Genomic DNA, 14210 nt, shown 5'->3' with positions numbered 1-14210 from the left:
ACACACACACACACACACACAGAGAGGCAGAAACATAGGCAGAGGGAGAAGCAGGCTCCATGCAGGGAGCCCAATGTAGGACTCGATCCTGGGACCCTAGGATCACACCCTGGGCTGAAGGCAGGCACTAAATCACTGAGCCACCCAGTCGATGCAAATTAAATCTTTAAATAAAAAATTTTTTTGTTAATATGATGAATTACATAGACTGATTTTCAAATGTTGAACGAACCTTGCATTCATGGGAAAAACTGCCCCAATGTATCATCCTCCTGTTACATTGTTTGATTCAATTTGCTAACCTTTTATTTAGAATGTTTACATTTGTGTTTATGAGAAACAGTGATCTGAGTTTTCTTTACTTGTAATGTCTTTGGCTTAGTGTCTGTTTAATGTTGGTTTTATATAATAAATTTTGAAGTATTTTCTCCTTAATCTCTGAAAGAACATGTGTAGGATTAATATTATTTCTTTCTAAAATATTTGATAGAATTTACTATCAAAGCCATCTAGGCATGGAGTTATGTTTGTGGGAAGATTTTTAGATAACAAATTTAATTTCTTCAATAGGTAGAGGGCTATTGAGGTTATATATATTTCTTTTTGCATACGCTTTGGAAATTTGTGTCTTTCAAAGAATTGATCTGGGATGCCTGGGTGGTTCAGTGGTTGAGCATCTGCTTTTGGCTCAGGGTGTGATTCTGGGATCCAGGTATCAAGTCCCACACCGGGCTCCCTGCGAGGAGCCTGTGTCTCCCTCTGCCTATGTCTCTGCCTCTCTCTCTCTCTCTCTCTCTCTCTCTGTGTCTCTCATTAATAAATAAATAAAATCTTAAAAAAAATTCTTCTTTTCCAATATAGGTATTTAGTTCTATAAATTTTGTCTTAGTGTTTTACTTTCTTTTATATGTCAGTTATTGAGAAGTGTGGTATTTATTGAGAAGTGTGGTATCTAGTTTCTAAACATTTAGATCATGTGCAGAGATCTTCTTATTATTGATTTATATTTTAATTTCATTATAATTGAGCATATTTTGTATGACTTAAATAACTTTACGTTTATTGAGAATTGTTTTATGGACCTAAATGTGGTCCATCTTGAAAAATGTGCCAAGTGCACTTGAGAAGAACCTTCTGCTGTTGGTAAATGGAATATCCTACAAGTGCCACTAGGTCAAATTAGATGAGAGAGTCATTCAATTCTTCTAATGTTCACATTGATTATCTGTCTACTTCTTATATCAGTCCATACCAATTTGATATAGCTGAGAATAATTTAATCTGAAGTTTTAGAACAATGTTAAAATGGAGTCAGCAGCATTCTGTTTTGTCCTCCACATTACTGGGGAGACCATTACTACAACATTTTCCAAAATGAATTTCTGTAAAATATTGGTCTGGAGACCATGGAAACAATATCCTATAAGGTCAAATGGGTATGAAACATATAAACAAATAAACATACAAACATATAAACAGTTGAAACTCATATAAACTTATAAACACCTGTTTAATTTGGTTAATTATTTCTCAGATTTATTTGTTCAAAGCACAATTTACATACTTACTAATAAAATCCATCAGAACTAAAGTTATATTAGTACATATTTTAGGATATACTAAGTAAATATGGCTTTAGCTATTGTGTTAATATAGATATTATTTATCATGTTAGGATTTTTAAAATCCTATTTTAACTACTTTTTTTAGAAAAACAGATATCAAATTTTATCAAATCTTATTGGGATAATTATGCTTAAAAATCTGTTTAAGTAAAAAAATCAAATTAATTTATGCATATTATTTCTTACATAAAGATGATATCAATTTGTTAGAACTTTATTTAGATTTTTGAATTAATACTTATTATTAAGAATGATCTATTTTTTACACATCTGTTTTATCAGGTTTTGGTTTTCGGCTATGGTATCTTAAATTAATTTGGATTGTTTCCATTTGTTTCTGTACTGCAAAATAGTTTACATGGCACAAGAATTGTCTATTGTTTGAAAGTTTGTAAAGACTTGCCCATAAAACTGTCTGAGCCCAGAGCCATAACTAGATTATAAATATGAACAATTAAGGGAATAAGGTTTGGTTTGTATGTAAGTCCTGGAAGAGAGTTAATTGCTTGACATATTGAAGAGGTCTGCTTAGAGCAATAGAGCCTCTTGATAATGAATATAAGTAAAACATTGGGTCCCTCTATGTTCTCTGACTTAAGAGTTTCCCTTTATCAGGTTGATACATGCAGGATTGATTAGCCATAGCTTTATGTAGCAGGAATAACCTGTACTTTGACCAAGACAGAGGCGTCTGGCTTTGTCTTGACCAACAGCAGAAGAAACTATGGTGGTTATTAGATCCCTCTTAGTGCTGGATAACCTGCTCCTGCTACAAAGTGGACTAAACTGAGAGAGGTTTCTGGGAACAGAGGATCCCACCTGAGCAAGGAGTCACTGCCCTGGAGGTAGCAAGCACAGCAAGGCCATGGCACCTACAATCCTGATAATAAACACTCAGTTCTCCATGTCAGGGTATGCACTTGGTCATCACCCAACATCCATTGTCTTCTTTGTGGGCAAATCACTTCCTGTTGATTGTTTCTCAGGGTCTGTTTGGTCTATCTGACACTGAAACAAGAGCCTATTGTTTTCAGAGTGGGATTAGCTCCTGGCAAGAGAATCAGAGTTGTGACTTAACCTCTTAGTAGCCATTTCTATTTTTCTCTTGTCTTCTTTCTTTTCTTTTTCTTTCTTTTTGCTTTTTAATATTTTTGCCATATGTAAGTGTATACTTCAGTGATATTAAGTACATTCACACGGTTGTAAGATCATCACCCCCATCCACCTCTAGAATTTTTACCATCTTCCCAAACTGAAATTCTATATTCATGAAGCAACAACTCCCCATTCTTCTCTTCCTCCAACCCTTTTATTTTACATTTTTACTAATCCTACTACTGTGGGTACCTCGTATAGTATTTGTCCTATTGTGACTGGTTTATTTCACTAGAATAATGTTTCAAGGTTAATTATAGCACATGCCAGAGTTTCCTTTCTTTTGGAGTTTCAGTATTAGTCCATTTGTGTGTATTTGAAGTTTCTTTTAAGATTTTATTTATTCATGAGACACACACACACACACACACACACACACACACACAGAGGCATAGCCACAGGCAGAGGGAGAAACAGGCTCCACGAAGGGAGCCCGACATGGGACTCGATCCTGGGTCTATAGGATCACGCCCTGGGCTGAAGGCAGCACCAAACTGCTGAGCCACCCAGGCTGCCCCCATTTGTGTGTATATGAACAGAGAAGCAGAATCTGACAGTAGTGTTGAGCCACAATAACACAGCACATAAGGAAAAATTCAGTGCATTCTTGATCTCATTCCTTCAGTGCTCCTGGAGTTTATCTTTCCTAAGGTTTGGGTCCTTAATTCTTATTAATTCAGTGTTTCTCAATACAATTATTCCGAACCCCCTTTAAGGAACTAACCAAAATCTGTTGTTGATGACAGAAGAGCCCTGACTCCTATGGCCCCGGGATCCTTTTCTTCCCCTCCACCCCCCCCCCGGATCCTTTTCATCCAGGAAATAATGCAACTGATCATCATTGAGTTGGCACTGTTATTTCTTCGTGGCAGAGAGTACACTGCTGTCCAGATTCATATAGATGATTCACACCTGAAGGTGGCTCTGTAAATTGAATTCATGGCTCAATAAATAAGGGCTTTAAGTAAGCATGAGGGAGTATGCTGCAATAAGAAATTACTCATGAAAAATCTCTTGAGATGTGAAGTCCTATTTACCCTATGATGGGTGAACACTAAAAATTCAGAAATGACATAAAAACACTCAGATCTTAAAATTTAAGATCTTTTAAAGAGTTCTTTCTCTTCTAAAGAATTCCAAGAATCAGAAAAATTGAGCAAAAGGATTTCAAAAAGATATAATTAGAGAAGAAAGACCCAGAAGAGAAAAGAGGCCAACAGAAGACATGAAACTATGCTGGGTGTGATGGTTTATGGAACAGGCTGCGCTCCTTGGGGCCCAAACAGGAGAGGACATGTATCCCTCTAGCACTGCCTTCAGACTAGCACTGTGATGCACTTCCTACTCTTTGACAGTGTCTCTTGCAGAACCTGAAGCATTTGAATTGCTTTCAGTAATAAAAACAAGTCCCATTTGACAGTTGCAACCTAGTTTCACGATGAAAAGGACCAGCCCCAAATGCCACATCCTGCTTTTTTACCCTTCGTCCCAATTCCAGGCTGGTCTGTAGTTGGGGACTAAGTTAGTGTGCTTGGGCTTCCATAGCAAAGTCCCACACACTGGCTGGCTTAAACCACAGAATTCAGTTTCTCAAAATTCTGGAGGCTAAAGGGCTTGAGATGAAGGTGTCAGGCCTCTTTTCTTGGCTTGCATATGGACAGCCCTGGGTCCTCACATGGTCTTCTCTCTGTACATGTCTGTTCTAGATTAGAAGACACCAGATTAGTCCTCTTAGAAGGACACCAGTCATATTGGGTTAGGGCCCACTAACCACTTTCTTTTTTTAATTTAATGACCTCTTTACAGGCCCCAGTCTCCAAATATAGTTATGTTCTGAGGTGCTGAGGGTTGGAACTTCAACATATGAATTCTGTGTGAACACAATTCATAACAGGACAAACCCCAAACGGGACCCATGATGGGGAAGGAACATAGTCACTTAAAAAATTTTTAAAAATATTCTATTTATTTATTCATGAGAGACACAGAGAGAGGCATAGACACAGGCAGACGGAGAAGCAGGGTCCCTCTGGGGAGCCTGATATGGGACTTGATCCCAGGACCCTGGGATCATGATCTGAGACAAAGGCAGACCCTTAACCACTGAACCACCCAGTGCTCCTAAAAAAGTATTTTTTAAATGTAATTGCCACAGCCTGCTCTTGGCCAACCCTGGCTTGCAATAGTGGCACCCTTTGTCTGTGGCAGGCATTGAGATTCTGGCTTGTTGGTGGGGGTCAGGGGTGGCTTCTTTAGAGACTGTGAGCTGGGGCATGGGATTGAGATATGGAGGAAACTCAGCTTCCTGTTAAGGTCTGTACATTTAGTATTTGATCTTATATTTGCCATAAATTAGGTGTCTTTCTTTATTCTGAAGGCACGTGCCCAGGGGCATGTTAGGATGTCCACTACCTTTGTACTTGTCCGATACCGAATGTACTGAGAAAGAAAACTGCCAATGGAAGTAGGCTTTAGCAGACGCACAGCCATCAGGCCAGGATTCCCCTGAGTCTGGACCAGCACTCCTTGCCTTGTACTTCTCACGCAGAAGGACACTCAGTGCAATAGCACTCGGGCCTGAGACTGATGACGGTGTCCCTACCTCCTAGATGCCAGACAGGTCTTCACACAGCATACTGTTTCCTGCCTGCAACTGTATCTCCCTTTGCTTTGTCTATCTGCCTGGCCTTTGAACCTGTGGAACTGGACTGTCCCGCATCTCACCAGACTACAGATAGGAAAGAGATCCCTTTAAAACTGCCACCCAGATTCTGCTCACTTCCCACCTCCCATGTGCCGATGTGAAACTTGAGCTTCCTAAGATTCTGTCCTAGTCATTTCAGGGAGCCCCCACTATTTCCCCCTGTCCTTAGGAATCAGTCTGCCTCTCCGTCTGGTGGCGATCCCAGTGCCACAGTTGAAGCCTGCCCCTGTTTCTGGTATTGCCATAGGAATGCAATGTCACTGCCTGCCTTCTGCATGTGGCCTGGCATCAAAGTTGCCTGGTAGAGGAGAGCATGGTGAAGAATACAGCTGGAGGATATCTCTTCCTCAATTTCATCATACTTTGGGTAGTAGGCATTCATCAAAGAAATGATTCTTGATCTTGGAGATCAAGATGCACATTGGAATTGCCTGGAAAGCTTTACAAATACCTGGGCCCTGAGATCAGCATTTGGATTTCACTGGTGTGAGATATAGCTCAGCTCTTGGGGCTTTTTAAAAGTTCTCCTGGATTCTAACATGGTCAAGTTTGAAAACTACTGTCTGCTACTCAAAGTATGGTTTGCAGACCGGCAGCATGGGTGGTCCCCAGAAGTGGGTAGGGATGCAGAATCTCAGGCCCCACCCTGACCCACTGAATCAGAATCTCTGTGTTAACAAACTCCCAGGATTTGTACACACAAAACTTTGAGAAGTACTGGTTTCACCCACATCCCAAATTTTAAATTGGCTGAAGGTGATCCGATAAGTTCTGTTGCAATAGTATATGCATCCTCTTAAACTTTACTGTGCTTATATGTGTCTTAATTGGGTTGAAAGTATCACCTGGGTCTCTCCCATCAGGAAGCATAGCTGCTCTGAGCTCAGAGTCATTCCTGAGGATTCTTTTGCTCCTCTGACTGTGCAAACTTCTGGACTTAGAGGCTGAAATGTTTTCCCTCCCTCAATTCATATGTTTATATACTAACTCCTAGTACCTCAGAATATGACTGTTTTTGGAGGTAGAGTCTTTCAAGAGGTGATTAAGTTAGAATGAGGTTACTAGTCATTAGTCTAATGTGATCATGTCCTTATAAAATTAGAGAGAGAGACACAGGGATGTACACACAGGATGTACACACAGAAAGACCATGTGAGGAACTTAGTGAAACGGTGGCCACCTACAAGCCAAGGAGATCGGCCTGCAGGAACCAGTCTTGCTGAAACCTTGATCTTGGACTTCCAGCCTCCAAGAGCTGTGAGAAAAGAAACGTCTCTTGTTCAATCCACACAATCTGATGGCAGCCCGAGCAAGGTAAAACAGGGCTCTTCAGAGATTTACAAACTCCCTCTGGTTGCAGAGCTGTCTTTTCATCTCCCTTACTTACAGCCTTACAGCTAGTATGAGAGGTTTGTGTACTCTTCTCCTGCTTCTAGGGATTTAAGCACTTGCATGCAGTCCAACAAACTTGATCCTTACAGATTTGTTACAGTCTGTCACTTGGGCCTGACTGCTCTCTGTTCACCAAGACTTTCAAGAAAATAGCTACTGAATTTTCAGACTTGGCTCCAGGAGGGATCAAATCAGCCCATGGGACCAGATGGGAAGAGATTTAATGCCATCTTCTCTTATCCACATCTCTCCCCAAGATTCCCATTCACAAAAACATCTTCCCTATTCCTCTGGCCAGCTTGGAAAAACAAGAGCACAGCATGCATGTCAGCTGTGTGCCATTGCTGTCTTTTTGTGTTCTCCTCTACTTTGCAGGGGCCAGAAGTCTAAAAACTGCATTTTTCAGACTCCCCTGCTAGCTGTTTACCAGGTAAGGCCTGTAGGCAGGAGGCACTAGTGGGGAAACCAGAAAGCATGAGATAAAGAGAAGCTTCTCCCTGTGTCTGGCACCGGAAGCAGCCGTAGTAGCAGGTAATGGTGGGATCCAACAGCATCGTCGCAGGCACAGCAGTGACAGAGTTCCAGAAACCACAGTGGCAGCAAGTGTGGCTCCAGTTCAGGTAGCAGATTCCTGATCTCTCGATAATTCCTGTACTCATCTTTTTACTTCTCCAGTTCTGACAACACATTTGTAACTGATTTGCAGTATTATGTCCCGTTTTACTCTATCCAGAGTGGTTTCCGTTTCCCTTTCTTGATAATGACTGAGACAATATGCAATTTATCTGATGTAAATAGATCCTAATCAAGGTGCATGGGGTGGGGGTACAGTGAGAGGGGTCTCTGGCTTCCCAAGCCAACCGTTATTCTACTCAACTCTGACCATTTTAATCACTGTGGGTTTCTATGGCATAAGTGTGACCCTTGTCACCACCAGCCACTCAAGTTGGTTCTTTGTGTTTTGAATTTGATCCGTAGTAATTGACCCTGGCTCCACCCCTCAGCTGCACGCTTTGCCCATTGAAACCTTGGCTCCTACCTCTTTGGTGCTCACTCTTGGTTATCTCTTGTTTCAGGCTCTTGCGCCCCAGACATGCAGCATATGATGTTCTTGCTCTGACTCCTTGGAGCCGGGCTCCATGCACAGTCTGCCCCACTCCCATCCCTGGCAGGCAAAATTCATTTTAAAATCCCAAGTGTGGGGATCCCTGGGTGGCTCAGTGGTTTAGCACCTGCCTTTGGCTCAGTGCGTGGTCCTGGAGTCCCGGGATTAAGTCCCGCGTTGGGACCCTTGCATGGAGCCTGCTTTTCCCTCTGCCTGTGTCTCTGCCTCTCTCTCTCTCTCTCTCTCTTTCTCTCTGTGCCTATCATGAATAAATAAATAAATAATTAAAAAAATCCCAAGTGTGTTAGCCTGGGTTCAACCAGGGAGGTAGTACCCATGAGAAAAAGGATCAAAATATGCAATGGGATAGAGGATCAGGGGATTGTTACAAGGATGTGGCCCCATACAATTGGAGGAGCTGGTTAAGCAGTCTCTGTAAGTCTGTTGTTTTCATGTCTGATGCCGGAGATTCAAGTCTACAGGTTAGTGATTCAGGAAGGGAAGGTGGATGTCAAGGGCAAGCTAGAAGCCAGAGCATGGGGAGGGAACCCCAGAGGATGGCCTGAGACTGTGTCAGTTCTTGTTGCTTCTGATCTTGTGGTATGTCTGTAGAAGCAAAGTTGAGGAGATGGAGCTGGGAATACAGTGAGGCAAACACACTTAAAGCTCACAGGGCAGAGAATCAGAAGAGAACTGCATAGAAAGAGCTCTGAGGATCTACAGAGGGTCTGTCTTGTGTTGTCAGGTGAGTACTGATCAGTGCATTCACATGAGGAAATTCCCCAAGCTTAGGAAAACCTAATCTAAAAGGATTAGAAGGAACAATAACTCAGCTCACATAGGATCAGGAATAGTTCCTATTCCCACAGAACAAAGTAAAAAATCATCCTAATTCACAGGGAAACCAACAGGATACCCAGAAAGTTAGGTTTGCCCCAGTACTGGGGTAGAATCAAGCCCTAGACTAACATTGTCTGGTTCTACCTAACAGAACATAAATCTAAGACATGAAATGATGAGACTATTTCCAAATAATTTAACTGCATTTTGGAACAAATCTCAAGAATATTTGTAGGTATTATGATATATGTAGTACCAAACAAGGTAATACAATATCTGGCATCCAATAAAAAATTATTTTCTGCAAAGAAGCAGGAAAATATGACCCATTATGAGGAGAAAAATCAGTCAATAGAAACAGACACAGAAATGAAACAGATGATAGAATTAGTAGACAAAGACAGTAAAACAAGTATTATAGCCAATCTCCATATGTTCAAGGAGGTTGAGGAAAGATGGACTGTGTTAACTAAATATACGGAAGATTAAGAAAAAGGAGTTAGAGATGAAAGTTACAATGTCTGAGATAAAAAATACACTGGATGGGGTTAACAGAAGATTGAACATTTCACAAGAAAACATTGGTAAATTTGAAGATAACATTAGAAACTACCAGAATGAAACTTAGATCAAAAGAAAGATAAAAAATAAACAGCATCAATGAACTGTGAGGCAATTTCAAATAGCCTAACATATGTGTAATTGGAGTTCTCAAAGAAGAAGAGAGGAGGGGGCAGAAAAAAGTATGCAAAGAAATAATGGCTGAAACATTTTCAAGTTTGATGAAAAGGATAGCTGCAGGGATCAGAGAAGTTCAGTGAATTCCAAGCACAACAACAACAAAAAACGCTATCAAGGGACTTCATAATTAAATTGCTTAAAACTAAAGCTAAAGTGAAAATCTTAAAAGCACCAGAGAAATTTCACTTGTATTTATATCCCAAAGAATTGAAAGCAGAAACTCAGACACTCAAATACCTCTGTTATTCACAAAAAGCTAAAAGATGAAAACAATCCAAGTTGTTCAGTAGATGGATAGAAATGTGATATATACATACAATGGAATATTATTCAACCACAAAAAAGAAATGAAATTCTGATACATGCTACAGCATGGGTAAATTTTCAGGACATTAGTGAATAAATAATGACTGAAATCAACCAGATACAAAAAACATAGATATTATGTGATTCCACTTATATGAGGTATTAGAACAGGCAAATTCATAGATGCAGAAAGCAAAGTAGAGCTTAGTGGGGGTGTGGGAAGGGGAGAATGGAGAGTTATTGTTTAATGCATACAGAGTTTCTATTTTTGAAATGAAAAATTCTGGAAATGGATAGTGAAGATGATTGCACAACACTGTGAATGTATACTGAATACCACTGAATTGTACATTTAAAAGTGGTTAAAATGGTAAATTTTGTTATGTAAATTTTATCACAAGAAAGACAGCATACTTAGAGAAGGCAAAACTATAGAAACCAGAAAAGAGGTTGGCTATTGCAGAGGTTCAGAGGCAGGGAGGGACAGAGGGATGAATAGATGGAGTGCAGGAAATTTTTAGGGTGGCAAAACCATTCTTTATGGTACTATAATGGGGAATACATGATATTATACATTTATGAAAACTGATAGAACTGTACAATGCAAACCATAATGTAAATTAAAGACTTTAGTTAATGATGTATCAATACTGGTTCATTTATTGCAACAAATGTGCTATAGTAAATAGTAATGTTAGTAATAGCAGACACTGTATGGGGAGAGGAGAGAACATATATGAGAACTCTATATTTTCCTCTCAATTTTTATCTGAACCTACACTTCTTTAAAAAGTAAAGTCTATTGGGGTGCCTGGGTGGCTCAGTCAGTTAGGTGGCTGCCTCTTGATTTCAGCTCAGGTTATGATCTCAGGGTCCTGCGATGGAGTCCTGTGTTGGGCTCAGTGTTCAGCAAGGAGTCCGCTTGAGGGTTTTCTCTCTCTCCTTCTGCCTCTCCCCCTGCTCAAACACATTCTTTCTCAAATAAATACTCTTTTAAAAAAGTAAAGTCTATTAACAATAAAAAATAAAAAAGAGCAGTCAGAGAAAGAAACATATATGAAGAAACAATTTAAGAATTACAGCAGACTTCTTATAGGAAACAATGAAACCCAGAAAATAGTGAAGGAAGGAAGGTATTACTAGAAAAACCATCAATCTAGAATTCTTTACCAAGCTCAATATTGTTCAAAAATGAAGATGAAATAAGAATTTTTTAGAAATAAAAAAAAAAAAAAAAAAAAAAAAAAAAAAAAAAAAAAAAAGAATTTTTTAGAAATAAAATAAGCTGTAAGAATTTATTGTCAGCAGACTCATAATGCAAGAAATGCTAAAGGAAGTATTTCAGGCAGAAAGAAAATGCTTCTAGCTGGAAATCTAGATTACACAAAGTGAATGAATAACAAAGGAAATGGTAACCATGTGGATAAATATAAAGATATCTGGGTGCTGCCAATTCCTGAGTTTTGGGGTCACTTGACAATGTTAAATAGATTGATGTTGATGTTAAATAGCCATCTTGATGATTCAGTCTGTGAGTTTGCTTAGTCATTTATGTTTTTATGCCATAATGCCATTTTGACAGATCATTTGCTTTCCTGATTCCAAATTTTTTTGCAGTTGTCACCTCTCCCATTATGTCAACCATTTCCCCCAGAATTGGTGCTTATATCTCATCTGTTGCTGCATATCAGAAACAGATGAAATATAATATTCAAATATTAAAAAATAAACAGAGCTGCAATGAGCTGTGAGGAATTCTTCCTTCACATTCCATTTCTCTTGATTAAAGTAGATTATTAGTGTGCCTTCCTTCAAATTTATTCTTGTCAACTGCTGTAAATTTCCCTTTAGGTCTGGAAAGTGTTGATGAGACCATTTTCTATCATAATTCAAATCTGAATTGCTTATTTAATAAGATTATTCATATTTGTGAGATACTTAGGTATTTGTATATTTTGGACTGAAAATGTGATCATGCAGTTATTATCGAGCAGTAGGAGGTTGTGAGGGCACTAGAAAGAAGCCCTTCTGGGGGCACCTGAGTGGCTCCGTGGAGCCTTTGGCTTGGGTCGTGATCCCAGAGTCCTGGGATTGAGTTCTGCATCAGGCTCCTTGTGGGGAGCCTGCTTCTCCCTCTGCCTATGTCTCTGCCTCTCTCTCTGTGTCTCTAATGAACAAATAAAAATCTCAAAAAAATAAATAAATAAGAAAGAAAGAGAGAAAGAAAGAGAGAAAGAAAGAAAGAAAGAAAGAAAAAGAAAGAAAGAAAGAAAGAAAGAAAGAAAGAAAGAAAGAAAGAAAGAAAGAAAGAAAGAAAGGAGCTTTCTGGTTCTAGGCTGAGTAGGGCTCATGGGTTCTGGGTTTTAATTCAAGTTTTCTCAATACTAACTGTCTGTCTTTGGTAACTGACATCACTTATCTGGGTCTCACTTTCTTCATCTATATTTTAATGATGGAGTTGGGTTGATTCAACATTTTCTATCCTTTCTTTTAAAAAATATTTTATATATTTATTCATGAGAGACACAGATAGAGAAGCAGAGACATAGGCAGAGGGAGAAGCAGGCTCCTCTTTGGGAGCCCAATGCAGGACTCGATCCTAGGACCCTGGGATCATGACTTGAGCCAAAGGCAGATGCTCAACCACTGAACCACCCAGGCATCCCTAACATTTTATTTTTCTTTAAAAATATTTTCTATTTATTCTGTGACAGTGGAGACAAATCACATTTTTCTCATCCAGCTATAGAATAAAAAATAAACTCTGATCACTTTGTGGCACAAGCATGGAGATGCTTGTCACCACCATGTTCAATGAAACTGTTTCTTCCCTCAGCATTTTGTGACATTCCACCTGAGATCTGAGATCAGGGAGTGGGTAATTGGTAGAGTGGTCCAGATGGAAGATTCAGGCAAGAATGAAGAATGGGATCAACAAAGAGGGCCTCAGATCAAAGGACGTATGATATCTTTGAATCAGATATCTGCCTTCTTAGCATCTTTTAAGATTAGGAATTGGTATTTCTGTAGTGTTAGGCACTGTTCTAAGCACTTTGCGTGTATTTACCTGTTCAATTATCACAACATGAAGTGAGATATTTCATAGAGTAGGAAACTGAAGTATAAAGAGCTAAAATAATTTGCCTAAGTTTTACAGCTGGAAAATGGCTTTTCTGGGAGTCAAAGCCAGGCTGAGTGTTTTCATTTCTTTTTAAAAGATTTTTTATTTATTTATTCATGAGAGACACAGAAAGAGAGAGAGAAGCAGAGACACAGGCAGAAGGAGAAGCAGGCTCCACGCAGGGAGCCTGATATGGGACTCAATCCCTGGACTCCAGGATCACGCCCTGGGCTGAAGGCAGGTGCTAAACCACTGAGCCACCCAGGGACCCCCAGGCTGAGTGTCTTCAAATCACATTCCTAGCCACTCTGATACATCAGTAAAATTAATTAAACTTACCAATCAATTTTGGAAGACAAGACAATGTACCTAACTTTATTAAAGTCATCAAATAGATTTAATACAGTTTAATACAATTTTTCTGTTTTCCAGAGACCAAGGCAGCATTGTCTTTGTCCACCAGAGGGTGCTTCCAGCACAATCCCCAAGTTCACAACTCAGCCTCTCTCGGTTCTAAAAGACTGGACCCTCACAATTAGCTACTGATGACAGCCTCACGCAGTTGTCCATCTTTGACAAAATTCAAGGGTGTTCGAAGCACACACAAAGGAATTGTTATTTCCAAAGGGTGTGCAGATTCAAGGGACTCTAAAACGAGGGATTTCTGTTCACTGTGGTGTTCTGTTTGTGACTTTCCTCAAGGAGAGGAAACTGGGCGAAGGATATATGAATCTGACTCATGGTGACGATTCTTGTGTCCTGTGAGGAGAGTCCCAGAATGATAGCCTAAGTTTGGTGTCCTGCAGAAACACACCAGGCCAGGATGATGGGGCATGTGGGGCAGGCTAGGAAAGGGTTTTCCCCACAGGAGGAAATGTCAGGGTATGTTAGGGGCTAAGAATCAGCACAATGACTAAGACCTCTCAGTTGCTAGTTAATAAAATCAACCCTTAAAGCTCATGCAGGGCCTCAGGTAAGGAGGAAGTTTCCTGTGATAAGCCAAAAAGGGAGAAATTTGTTAGGGCTGCCCTGTTGTGTTGGAGATAGTTGAGGAAGCCACAGATCAACCGTCTGTTGGCTTTTTCTTTGTGTGTGCACATGTATGTGACTTTATTGTCACTGGACAAGTGGTCTGTGGAAAATAACGCCATACTGATATTAGTGAAACATGAAAGTCGGAATTTTCAATATTCTAAGTGTAACATATACACGTGCACACAC

The sequence above is a fragment of the Canis lupus genome, chromosome 25 (genome assembly GCF_003254725.2).
Source record: "Canis lupus dingo isolate Sandy chromosome 25, ASM325472v2, whole genome shotgun sequence".
In the NCBI taxonomy this organism is placed as follows: domain Eukaryota; kingdom Metazoa; phylum Chordata; class Mammalia; order Carnivora; family Canidae; genus Canis; species Canis lupus.
Note: the sequence above shows the minus strand (reverse complement) of the source record.